The sequence below is a fragment of the Marmota monax genome, unplaced genomic scaffold (genome assembly GCF_021218885.2).
Source record: "Marmota monax isolate L192 unplaced genomic scaffold, Marmota_monax_Labrador192_F-V1.1 WCK01_AAM20220418_F8-fsc00035, whole genome shotgun sequence".
NCBI classification, from domain to species: Eukaryota; Metazoa; Chordata; class Mammalia; order Rodentia; family Sciuridae; genus Marmota; species Marmota monax.
This window is the reverse complement of record NW_026691961.1, coordinates 16,374,630-16,385,205: the sequence shown is the minus strand read 5'-3', so window position 1 is coordinate 16,385,205 and position 10,576 is coordinate 16,374,630.

Genomic DNA, 10,576 nt, shown 5'->3' with positions numbered 1-10,576 from the left:
GAACAGGTTAGATATTATATTGGCATATAAATGTCATAGGGAAGCTACTAAATTAGTTCAATATGCTATAATATTGACATTGCATTGATATGGAAGACCACAATTCAGCTATTGTATCAGCTTTAAATACTGTAGTATGAATACCTATTAACATTAAAGGCCACAGGGCACTATTATTCTAGTTTTAGAAGCTTTGGTATGGATATTTTATGGTTATTATAGATTACAGGCAGCCATTTCATCAGATTTAGATCAACAGTATATTTTATTAATATTAAAGTTTTATATTCTGTTATAATTATTATATGACTATGAAATTCTACAAGGCTGCTGTATTATCAGTTTTTGGTGCTATAGTATGTATGCACTATCAGTATTAAAACATCACTTGAAGCTATTACATTAATTTCAGAGGCCACCGTTTTTATCTCAATATTAAAGGCTACAAGGCAGCTATTATGCCAGTTTTAGATGCTACAGTATGGATATTATGTTAATATTACAGGTCACAGAGCAGCTATTATATTAGTTTTTGGAAGGTATAGTATGGACATCTTTAATATTAAACACAACAGGCACCTATTAGTATTAGGTACTATAGCATGGATATTATTAGTATTAAAGACCACAGGGAAGCTATTATAATATTTTCTAGGTACCATAGAGCATATCATATTACCCTTGAAGGCAAAAAGGAAGCTATTTTATTTATTTTAGAGTCTACAGTATGAATATAATATTAGAATAAAAGGCTACATGGAGACTATAATGATGCTACATATGGATAAAATTAGTATTAAAAGGCTACAGGACAGCTTTTCTGTTAGTTTCAGAGGACAAAGTATTGATATTATACTAAAGTCAAAGGCTACAGGGCAGCCATTATATTAGTTTTAGATGCTATAGTATGGCTATCATATGACATTTATAGGCCACAGGGCACATATTTTATTACTTTTAGATGCTATACTGTGGATATTAGTAGTAAGGACCAAAATTCAGATATTATATAAAATTCAAAGTATGTGGGCTGGGGTTGTAGCTCAGTGATAGAGAACTCACCTAGCATGTGTGAGGTGCTAGGTTTGAGCCTCAGCACCACATAAAAATAAATAAATGAAAATGAAGGCATTGTGTCCAACTACAACTAAAAAAATTTTTTTTAAAACTTCAAAGTATATGCCCCTTTTACATATTTCATGTTGAAGTAATAACATATGTTAACTTATTATATTTTTATGCTGTCACTAGGTTCTAGGTTTTCCTTCTTAAAACGTGATCACTACAGAGGAAAAAATGACATTTTGGAGATTTTATTTCAACTCATGATTTAACTTTCCTGAAAGAGTGACTTTATAAAAAATGTCTCTATTTTATTTCTATGCATACATTTTAGCAGCAATATAATCAAATATTTGTCACTGGGACAAATAGTCAAAGAACATCCATTTCCTCCAAGACCTCTACAGGAAGTGGTGAGACAAGAGAAGCAGAGGTGTCAGATCAGTCCCGGAGTGATATTAGATGCTGCTGTGTTGTGGGAAACTCTACCTTTTAGAAATCACAGGGAGCTATGGATGCCCAAACTCTTGCATGAGTATAAATCTAGTTGAAATTCTAAGTAATCTTATTGTCACTAGCTCATCATGAAGCTAATGATAACTAAAGGATCTATGGGGCTGGGGATGTAGATCAGTGGTAGAAAGATTTCCTAGCATGCAGGAAGCCCCAGAACCACAAAAGGAAAAAAAAAAGAATTTGTGTAATCAAATAGAAAATGAATAATTATTCCTCTTAAGGAAACATGTTGGACCTAAAACACTTGAGACTCTCAGAATCAAAATTCTCTCAATCAAAAACAAAGTAAGGTAAAAGTAATTTTTAAAATATTCCTTATAAAAAAATAGAAGTCCACAGAATTAAAAATTCTATAAAGGGCTAGAATGTGGTGCAAAGGCAGAGCATTTGCCTGGCATGTGTCAGGCCCTGGGTTCAATCCTCAGCACCACATATAAATAAACAAAATAAATAAATAAAATAAAAAGATCCACTGACAACTAAAAAAAATATTTTAAAATTTCTATAGAAAACTGAAAGAATATTAATCAAAAATTGAATTAGAAACACCTACTGCACAGAACTGGAGACCTGGAGGCCATGGGGAATTACATTACAAAATAACTCTGAAATAAGAAAATGAAACAATTAGCATACAAAACCTTGGACTGGTACTTAGAGTTCCCCCACTGGATAGGATCCTGGGATCATCAGGGCTCAAGGCTGACTGTCATCTGCCCTTTAACAAATTCTGATTTTATTTCAAATGTTCATGATCTACAGAGAAAATTAAAAAAGAGAAAAGTGACATTTCTAAAGTTATTTTATGGTATATGGCATTCTGATTCAGTCAAGATAATTCATCCAATGCAGGATGTCAGTGTTTACACAACGGACATTATTTGTGCACCATTACAAATATACTGCCAATTAGCACAGCAGCAAGGGAGCTGCTCATCCTAGACTAGAAGGAACAGAGTCTGGAGGAGGTGGAGGGAATGTCAGGAGGAGGAGGGGGCCTGGAAGATGGGTGGGGTCTGGAGAAGAGGCAGGGTCTTAAAGAGGAAGATGATTGGGCTGGAGTTATGGCTCCGTGGTAGAGGGCTTGCCTAGCATGTGTGAGGCACTGGGTTCAAACATTAGCACCACATAAAAATAAATAAACAAAATAAAGGCATTGTGTCCACGTGCAATTAAAAAAAAAGAGGAGGACGGTGAGGTCTGGAGGAGGGGCAGGACAGGAAGAAGGGAAAAATCTGGAGGAGAAACGGTCTGAAGGAGAGGGATAATGAGCTACAAGGGGGCAGGGCCTGGCAGATGGGTGAGACCTGAGGGAGGGACAGGCCCTAGAACATGAGTAGGATGTAGAGAGGCAGGGTAGGAAGGAGGGGGAAGGTGGTTCAGGAGGACAGGCAGGGCCAAAGAATATGGGTGGGGTCTGGAGAAGAGGCAGGACCCACGAGGGTCCCTTAGCAAGAGGGTCCTGGAGGGGTGGCTTTTTGCTAATTAAACTCTCCACCAAAATAAAAATGTGTGGCAGTGGTAGCTCAGTGGTAGAGTGCTTGCCTAGCATGTGTGAGGCACTGGGTTTGATCCTCAGCACCACATAAAAATAAATAAAATAAATGTATTGTGCCCTTCTACAACTAAAAAAAAAATTGGACAAAACTAAGCAAAGATTAAAGAAAAAATGTGGTTCATTATTAAAAATACAGGGGATGTATTTTTAATAAATTCTGGCTTTGTTAGAAGTAATATATTTAAACCTAAGTGGCTCAGAAGGCTGAGGCAGAAGGATCTTGAGTTCAAAACCAGTCTCAACAAAAGCAAGGCACGAAGCAACTCAGTGAAACCCTATCTCTATAATACAAAATAGAGCTGCCCCACACCAGGCATCTCCCTCAGGCTGCTCTGAGGAGAATGGAACACCAGGTGTCCCTAGAGACACGAACCACAAGGCTCCCCACACCAGGAGTCTTCCTCAGACAACTCTGAAGAGAAAGGAACCCCGGGCGTCACTAGAGACGTGACCCAAGAGAGTCCCCACACTGGCATCTCCTCCAGACGGCTCTGAGGAGAAGGGAACCCCAGGCCTACTTAGAGACATGACCTGTGAGGGTTCCCAACCCTGGTATCTCCCTCAGGAAACCCTAGAAACATGCCACACGAGGATCCCCAAGACAGGTGTCCCCCTTAGGCTGCTCTGAGGACAAAGAAACCCCAGGCATTCCTAGAGCCATGACTCACGAAGTCTCTAAGCCAAGAGTCCGCTGAGGCTTCTCTGAGGAGAAGGAAGCTCTGGGAGTCCCTGGAGGCATGACCCACGAGGGTCCCCAACCTGGGTGTCTCTCTCTCAATCTGCTCTGAGAAGGGAGCTCTGCCCCTCTCTGTGGAGTGACCCAACACTCCAGTGAACTGGGGCTCTCCAGGGTTGGTCCTGAGTGGGAAGCCAGCTCTCCTCACTCTCAGGGAGGCAGCATTAAAGATGGCGGCGAGGCCCTGCCCCTTCTTGACCACGCCCCTTTGGCCACGTGCAGGTGCTCCAGCCCCAAGCTGCTCACAGCTCAGAGGCGGGGCCTCACCCAGCTCCCTGGTGAATGTCAGTGCCTTCTTCCACCCTCAGCCGTTACTGAATAAAATCTGTTCCCACTGCTGTAACTAGGTCTGGCTGTGGCACCATGAGTAGTGGAATCTCAGGAGAGGAGAAATGGAGTCCAGGAGACCCCCTCCCTGCACTCCACCAGGCCAAGGGCTGCAGCAGCCTGAGCCAGGTGGGAAGAGGCACAGAGGGAGGCTTCCACAGGGAGTCTAGACCCTCACGCAGGTGCCCAAGGGCAGAGACCACCTCAAAGGCTTCTGGGACATGTAGTCTTTGAGACAGTGACTTAGCCAGGGTCTGCCCCATTTTAGAATCAGGGATTTTAAGAAAATCTGTTAATTCCCAGCCCAGGATGACCACTGTAGGAGGGTAGAAGAACCTGAGCTCAGACCAAATTCCCAGTAGCCTCTGGGAGCATTCCAGGTCATTCAGTCTGTCCTGCCTATACAGCTCTCACCATGGATGCCTCTGGGAACTGCAAGCTACACAGATGGGCTTCTCAGGGATTCTGGACAGTGTAGTCTGGTGCTCTACCCACACTGTCTTTGCCCTTCAGGACCATGGAAGCTGTTTGCCATGTGCTGGTCCAGGAACCCTGGAGGACCCTGGCAGTGGACTCTGGTGTTCTACCCATGCAGCCCTCACCCCAGAAGCCTAGGGGTTGCAAGTAGCACATTTACCCTCATAGTGCCAGGATTCTGGGTAGTGCAGTTTCGTATTCTACAATGCAGCCCAGCTGCAGAGGTCTCTGTGAGCTGCAGGCTACTCAGGCACCCCTAGTGATTCTGAACAGTGTAGTCTGGCATTCTGCCCATTCAGCCCTCACTCCAGAAGCCTATGGAGACTTCAAGTAGCACATTCACCCTCATACACCCACCCAGGATTCTGGGCAGTATAAACCAGCCTTCTACAATGCAGCCCCCCCCCTCCCCTACAGAACTCTCTAGAAATTGCAGGCTACAAAGTCATTCAGGCATCCCTAGGGATTCTGGACAGTGTAGTCTGATGTTCTGCCCATGCAGCATCACTACAGTGGATTCTGGGAGCTGCAAGCCCCCAAGGATAATGGGTATTATAGCCTGGTGCTATGTTCAACTGTACAGTGACTACTTAGAGCTTGGAGCATCCAGGAATTCTGAGTATTGTAGTCAGTTCTACTCAGTCAGCCCTGACCGCAGAGGTCTCTGAGAGCTGTAGGCCATTGATTATTCTGGGTTGCGCAGTCCATCCTACCTAAGTGGACTTCACCATCAAAGCTCTGGGATCTGTGTAGCACAAGCCTGCCTAGACACCCTTGGGAGTCTGTGTAGTGCAATACAAAGCTTGCCCCAGCAGTACTCAAAAGGTAGGTGTCTGGGAGCTGTAGGCCCCCAGGGATTCTGGGTAGCATAGTCCTGTCTTCTGCCTCCATAGCCCTCAGTGTGGAAGCCTCTGAGAGTTCCAGGCCACATGGACACGGGCACGTCCAAGAATTCTAGGTAGTGTAGTTCAGCTCCCTACCCTGTAGCCCTCACTATTGCAGATCCTGGAACTGTGATTCCCCCCTGAGGATTCTGGAGAAGGTAGTCCAGTGTTTTGCCTACATGCCCTTACTGCAAGGGCCATGAGAACTGAAGGCCACATGCTTGACTTGGTACTGAAGACCTCACTGTGGAAGCCTCCTGGAATTGCAGGCAGCACATTCACCAGTGTGTCCCCAGGAATTGTAGGTAGTATAGTCTGACCTGTATAATGCACAACTCTCACTTGGGAGGCCTCTGGGAGTTGCAGGCTGCATACTCACCTGGGAAACACACCTCACCAAGAACTCTGGATACTGTAGTTAAGCTCTCAGTCCAACAGTCCTCACAACAGAGGATCCTGAGAGCTGCTGATACCGAGATTTGTGGATAATACAGTCCTGTGTTTTTCCTACTCACTGCAGAAAATTCTGAAACTCAAATTCCCCCTTAGGATTGTGACTAATGCAGTTCAATAGTTTGCCCACTCACCACAGAGGATTCTGGGAGCTGCAGTCCCTGAGGGTTCTGGATAATGCAGTCTAGGGTTTGCCTGCACATTCCTGGTGAGGATCACAGGAGATGAAGACCCCATGCTTTCCCTGGGACCCTGGAGATTCTAGGAAGTGAGCTCTACCAACAAAACCATCACCACCAAATCCTCTGGGACTTACAGGGTTACAGGGTATGCAGGCATCCCCAGAGATTCTGAGCATTGAAGTCTGGTATTCTGCCCTTACAATTCTCACCCCCAGAGGCTCCTGGGCAGAGCAGGCACCCAAAAGTAATTGGCAGCATAGTTTGATTTTTTGTCAGTACAGCCCTCTCTGCAGAGGTCTCTGCAAGTTGCAGGTCCCCAAGAATTATGGGTAGCACAGTCTGTCATTTGACCTATGTTGCCCTCACTGTAGAAGGCTCTGGTAACTGCAATGAGGATTCTGCAGTTACCCAGGATTCAGGTAGTACAATCCATCATAATCTTTGCATCTCTCATCCTAGAGGCTCCTGAGAGCTTCTTGCTGCATTTTCATGATTCCTTACCCTCAGGCCCCAGTGAGACTCCAGGCACTGGGTCCTCCCTGCATCATCTTGAGGGGGCATTTGTGTCCTCAGACACTCAAGCCACACAAAATACATTGACATACCATGATAATGAGCAGCCAAAGCCTCAGTAAGAAATACTGTTGTAAAATAAGTTCTCCTAAAATATTACCTGAGAAAGTAAAGAACATGGCAGAACTTACTTCTCAGCCCACCAGGCAGTGCACAGGAAGCTTCTTCCTCATGTTTTCCTCACATGGACCTCAGTCATCCTGAATCCACAGTGGAGCCTCCATGGGTAGGTGCCAAGGAGAAGGAAGCTCTGGTCCTCACCACAGACATATCCACCAGGCATCCCCAGTCCATGGTATCTTTCCAGGTGTCTCCCCAGGATTTAAAAAAAAAGATGGAAAAAAAAACCTCTGGTCTACACCTTAGATAGAGCCTCTAGGAGTCCCTAGATGTGGCATCTCTCAGGTGGATCCCCAGAAGAAGGAAGTTGGATTAGGGCACAGAACACAGCCCCCAAAAGCAGTTGATCACAGAAAGTTGTTCTGAGTGCCCCCTGCTGGCCACTGTGGGCAGTGCAGGATGCTGGGTGTTCACTGTTCAGAGCTGCACCCCCTTGTGCTAGGCACAATGAAGCTCTTAAATTCATAGTTCTGGCTATTCCAGGTCATGATTTTGGAAATTGAAAAGAAATAGAGCCTACCATCCTATGTCTTGATCAGAATGGATGGAGATAGCAAGTAGCAAAGTACATGACCCATACACAAAATTTCACTGATTTCCTATAATTCAGCCATCATGTAGGGGAAACAGTGAAATTTATAAACTGGAATAAGAAAAATTTTAAAGCATTAATATTTAAAATAGAGACCCCAAATTTGAAGTACTTACATGTAAATCTTAAAGTACAACCATACTTTCAGAAAATCTTGAAATGTTTATAAAGAAATCAAATGAAATATAAATAAATGCAGAGATAGTCTTTGCTCAGGTCTCAATATAATTAAGATGAAATTATCTCAAATCTGATCTGAAGATTCAGTGCATTCCAGAAATTCCCAACAAGCTATTTATAAACCTAGACTAGACAGCACTGACTGCAAAAGAATACACTTCAAGAAGCCACATATCTGGATGCCAGAACCTATCAAAATACTCCCTAGACTTGAATTTAAAATGTGAAACACTAAAACTCCAGAAGATATGCATGACCACATGTTTCATGATAAGGTTTGATATGTAGCCCCCGCAAAAAAAAAATCCATAAAAGATGGGGACGTGGCTCAGTGGTTAAGCTCTGGGTTCAATCCCAGCTACCAAGCAAACAAACAATAACAACAAGAAATCCATGAAAGAAAACCTGATGTGGACTATAGTAAATTTCTCTGTAAAAAAAAAAATCATATAAAGGAAATGAAAAGACAAGTCAAACACTGGGGGAATCTTTGGAAGATATATGTCTAAAACAAACTTGTGTAAAAAATATACTGAGACATTCAACAATAAGAAAACATAATGGGTAAAGACATGAACAGACAACTCACAAGAAATATACGACATGGCAAAGAAGCATAGAAATGATTCTTAGTATCACCTGTCATGAGGAAAGCACAAACTAAGACCCCAAGGTGCACTGCACACCTACTGAGCTGCTAAGGTCTTTACTAAGTGTAGTATCAACCATGAGGATGATGAGCAGCCACAGGCACTCTTGTGCATTGCTGGAAGAGCACACAACAGTTCAACACTATCAAAAAACTGGGCATTTTCCCTAAAGTTAGACATGGTGTCACCACACAATCCTAAAAATATAGACAACTTCCTCAAAAATGTATATCTAGATAACAGCATGCAATTACATATAGTAGTTCTATTCACAATGCCCCAATACCTTAAGCAATCAGGATGTGCTTCAATGGGTGAACAAATAGCATAACTGCTATGAATCTATGCCATGGAGGCCCTGGTGTCTCTGAGCCGCAATCTTTAATCTTGGGGTCTCCACTACAGTTCCAGCTGCCTTCTCACTTCATACATCACACTCTCAGAGGCTGCCCACAGCAACTAACCATTTTCCTGGCCTCCCAGGTTTCCTTTGAAATCTCAGTGAAAGCCTCCATAACTCCCTAACTCCAATGTCCCCCAATCAAAAAAAAAGAAGATAATAGAAAAAGCACCATGTGGTTGATGCCAAGTTCTTTTACCATCTCAACCAGTAGGCAAGATTTCTATGACTATGGCTGTAGTATCCTCTGAGTGCCTGGCATGGTGAAACAACTTCCCAACCCCCTTGTTCAAGCAGGTGCACAAATGGTCTCAAAGAATTTTTACTTTTATAACCTTGAGCCAGAGATAGGTGAGATCTTTTCAATTCCTAAGATGCACACAAGCCATCTTTTATATTGTCTCTGGGTAAAGTAATTTAGCATCTCTGCAGTGGTGGTAATGTCCTGAACAATAACAACTTCCTTCACTCCAGTTTTACATTTTTCTGGGTAAACTGAAAATTGTTAAAATCTTTCTGCTCTGCTTTCTGATCTGATCCACAGTAAATTTGACTAAAGGTCACCAGCAATATCCATCTCACTACCTGAATGCTGTGTTGCCTTGAAATTTCCTTTGCCAGATTAATTAGTTGATCACCTTTTAATTCAACCTCATAGAATGTCTCAGGACACAGGCAAAATGTAGACAACTTCCTAGAAGGGTGTAATATGAATGCCCTCTAGTCGTATTTCAACACAGCCCTCTTCCTCTGAAACCTTACAACTCCATTCTTTGTTTTTTACAATCCTATTGGCATTTTAAACTTCTGAGAACCCACCAGAATCCCTCATTAAGCTCCACCTGCAGCATACTAAACCTTTCCCAGCTTTATCTCTAAATATTTCAAACTTCCTCCCCCCAAAAAAATCTCCAAAGACTACTGAATCGTATAGGTTATTCATAGCAAAAACCCACTCACTGATTTAGTCAGCTTTTTCACCACTGTGACCAAAAGATCTGAGAAGAAAAATTTTAAAAAGGAAAAGCTTATTTGCTGCTCATGGTTTCAGAGGTCTCACTACAAAGACACACAACCCAATTGCTCATTTAAAAGAATTTTTTTTTTTTAGTAATCAATGGACTTTTATTTATTTATATGCAGTGCTGAGAATTGAGCCCAGTGCCTCACACATGCTAGGCAAGCACTCTACCACTGAGCTCTTGGTCCAAATTGAAGCAGAACATCATTGCCAAAACTGTAGAGAAGAAAAGCTGGCAAACAAGGAGAGGGAGGGAGGGAGGGAGGGAGGGAGAGAGAGGGGGGAGAGAGAGAGAGAGAGAGAGGGGAGAGAGAGAGAGAGAGAGAAAGCACTCTTCTCCCCAGGGACAAAATATTAACCTCAAAGGAATGCCACCATTTACCCACCTTGTCCAGTTACACCCTACAGTTACCACCCAGTTAATCCCTATCAGTGGATAATTAGGTTAATGCTTTCATTAAGTTGGTGCACTGATGTAGGTTAATGCTCTCAGGATCCAGTCATTACACATTTAAATTTTATCTCATTGACTCACATGAGTTTTTTAAAGGATAACTCATATCTAAACCATAATAGCTATGGATACCATAAAAACATGAAAGGACACAGGGCAGCTATTATATTAGCCTTAGGTGCTACACTATGGATTTCATATTAGTATTAAAGATCACAGGGAGATACTATTTTGCTTTAGATGTTATAGTATGTATATTATATTTGGATTAGAGACCACAGGGCAGCTATTATATTAGTTTTTTATGTCATTTTGTGAATATTATTTTAGTATTAGAGGCCATGATGTGGACATTATATTAATATGGAAGCTGTTATATTAGTGTTCAAGG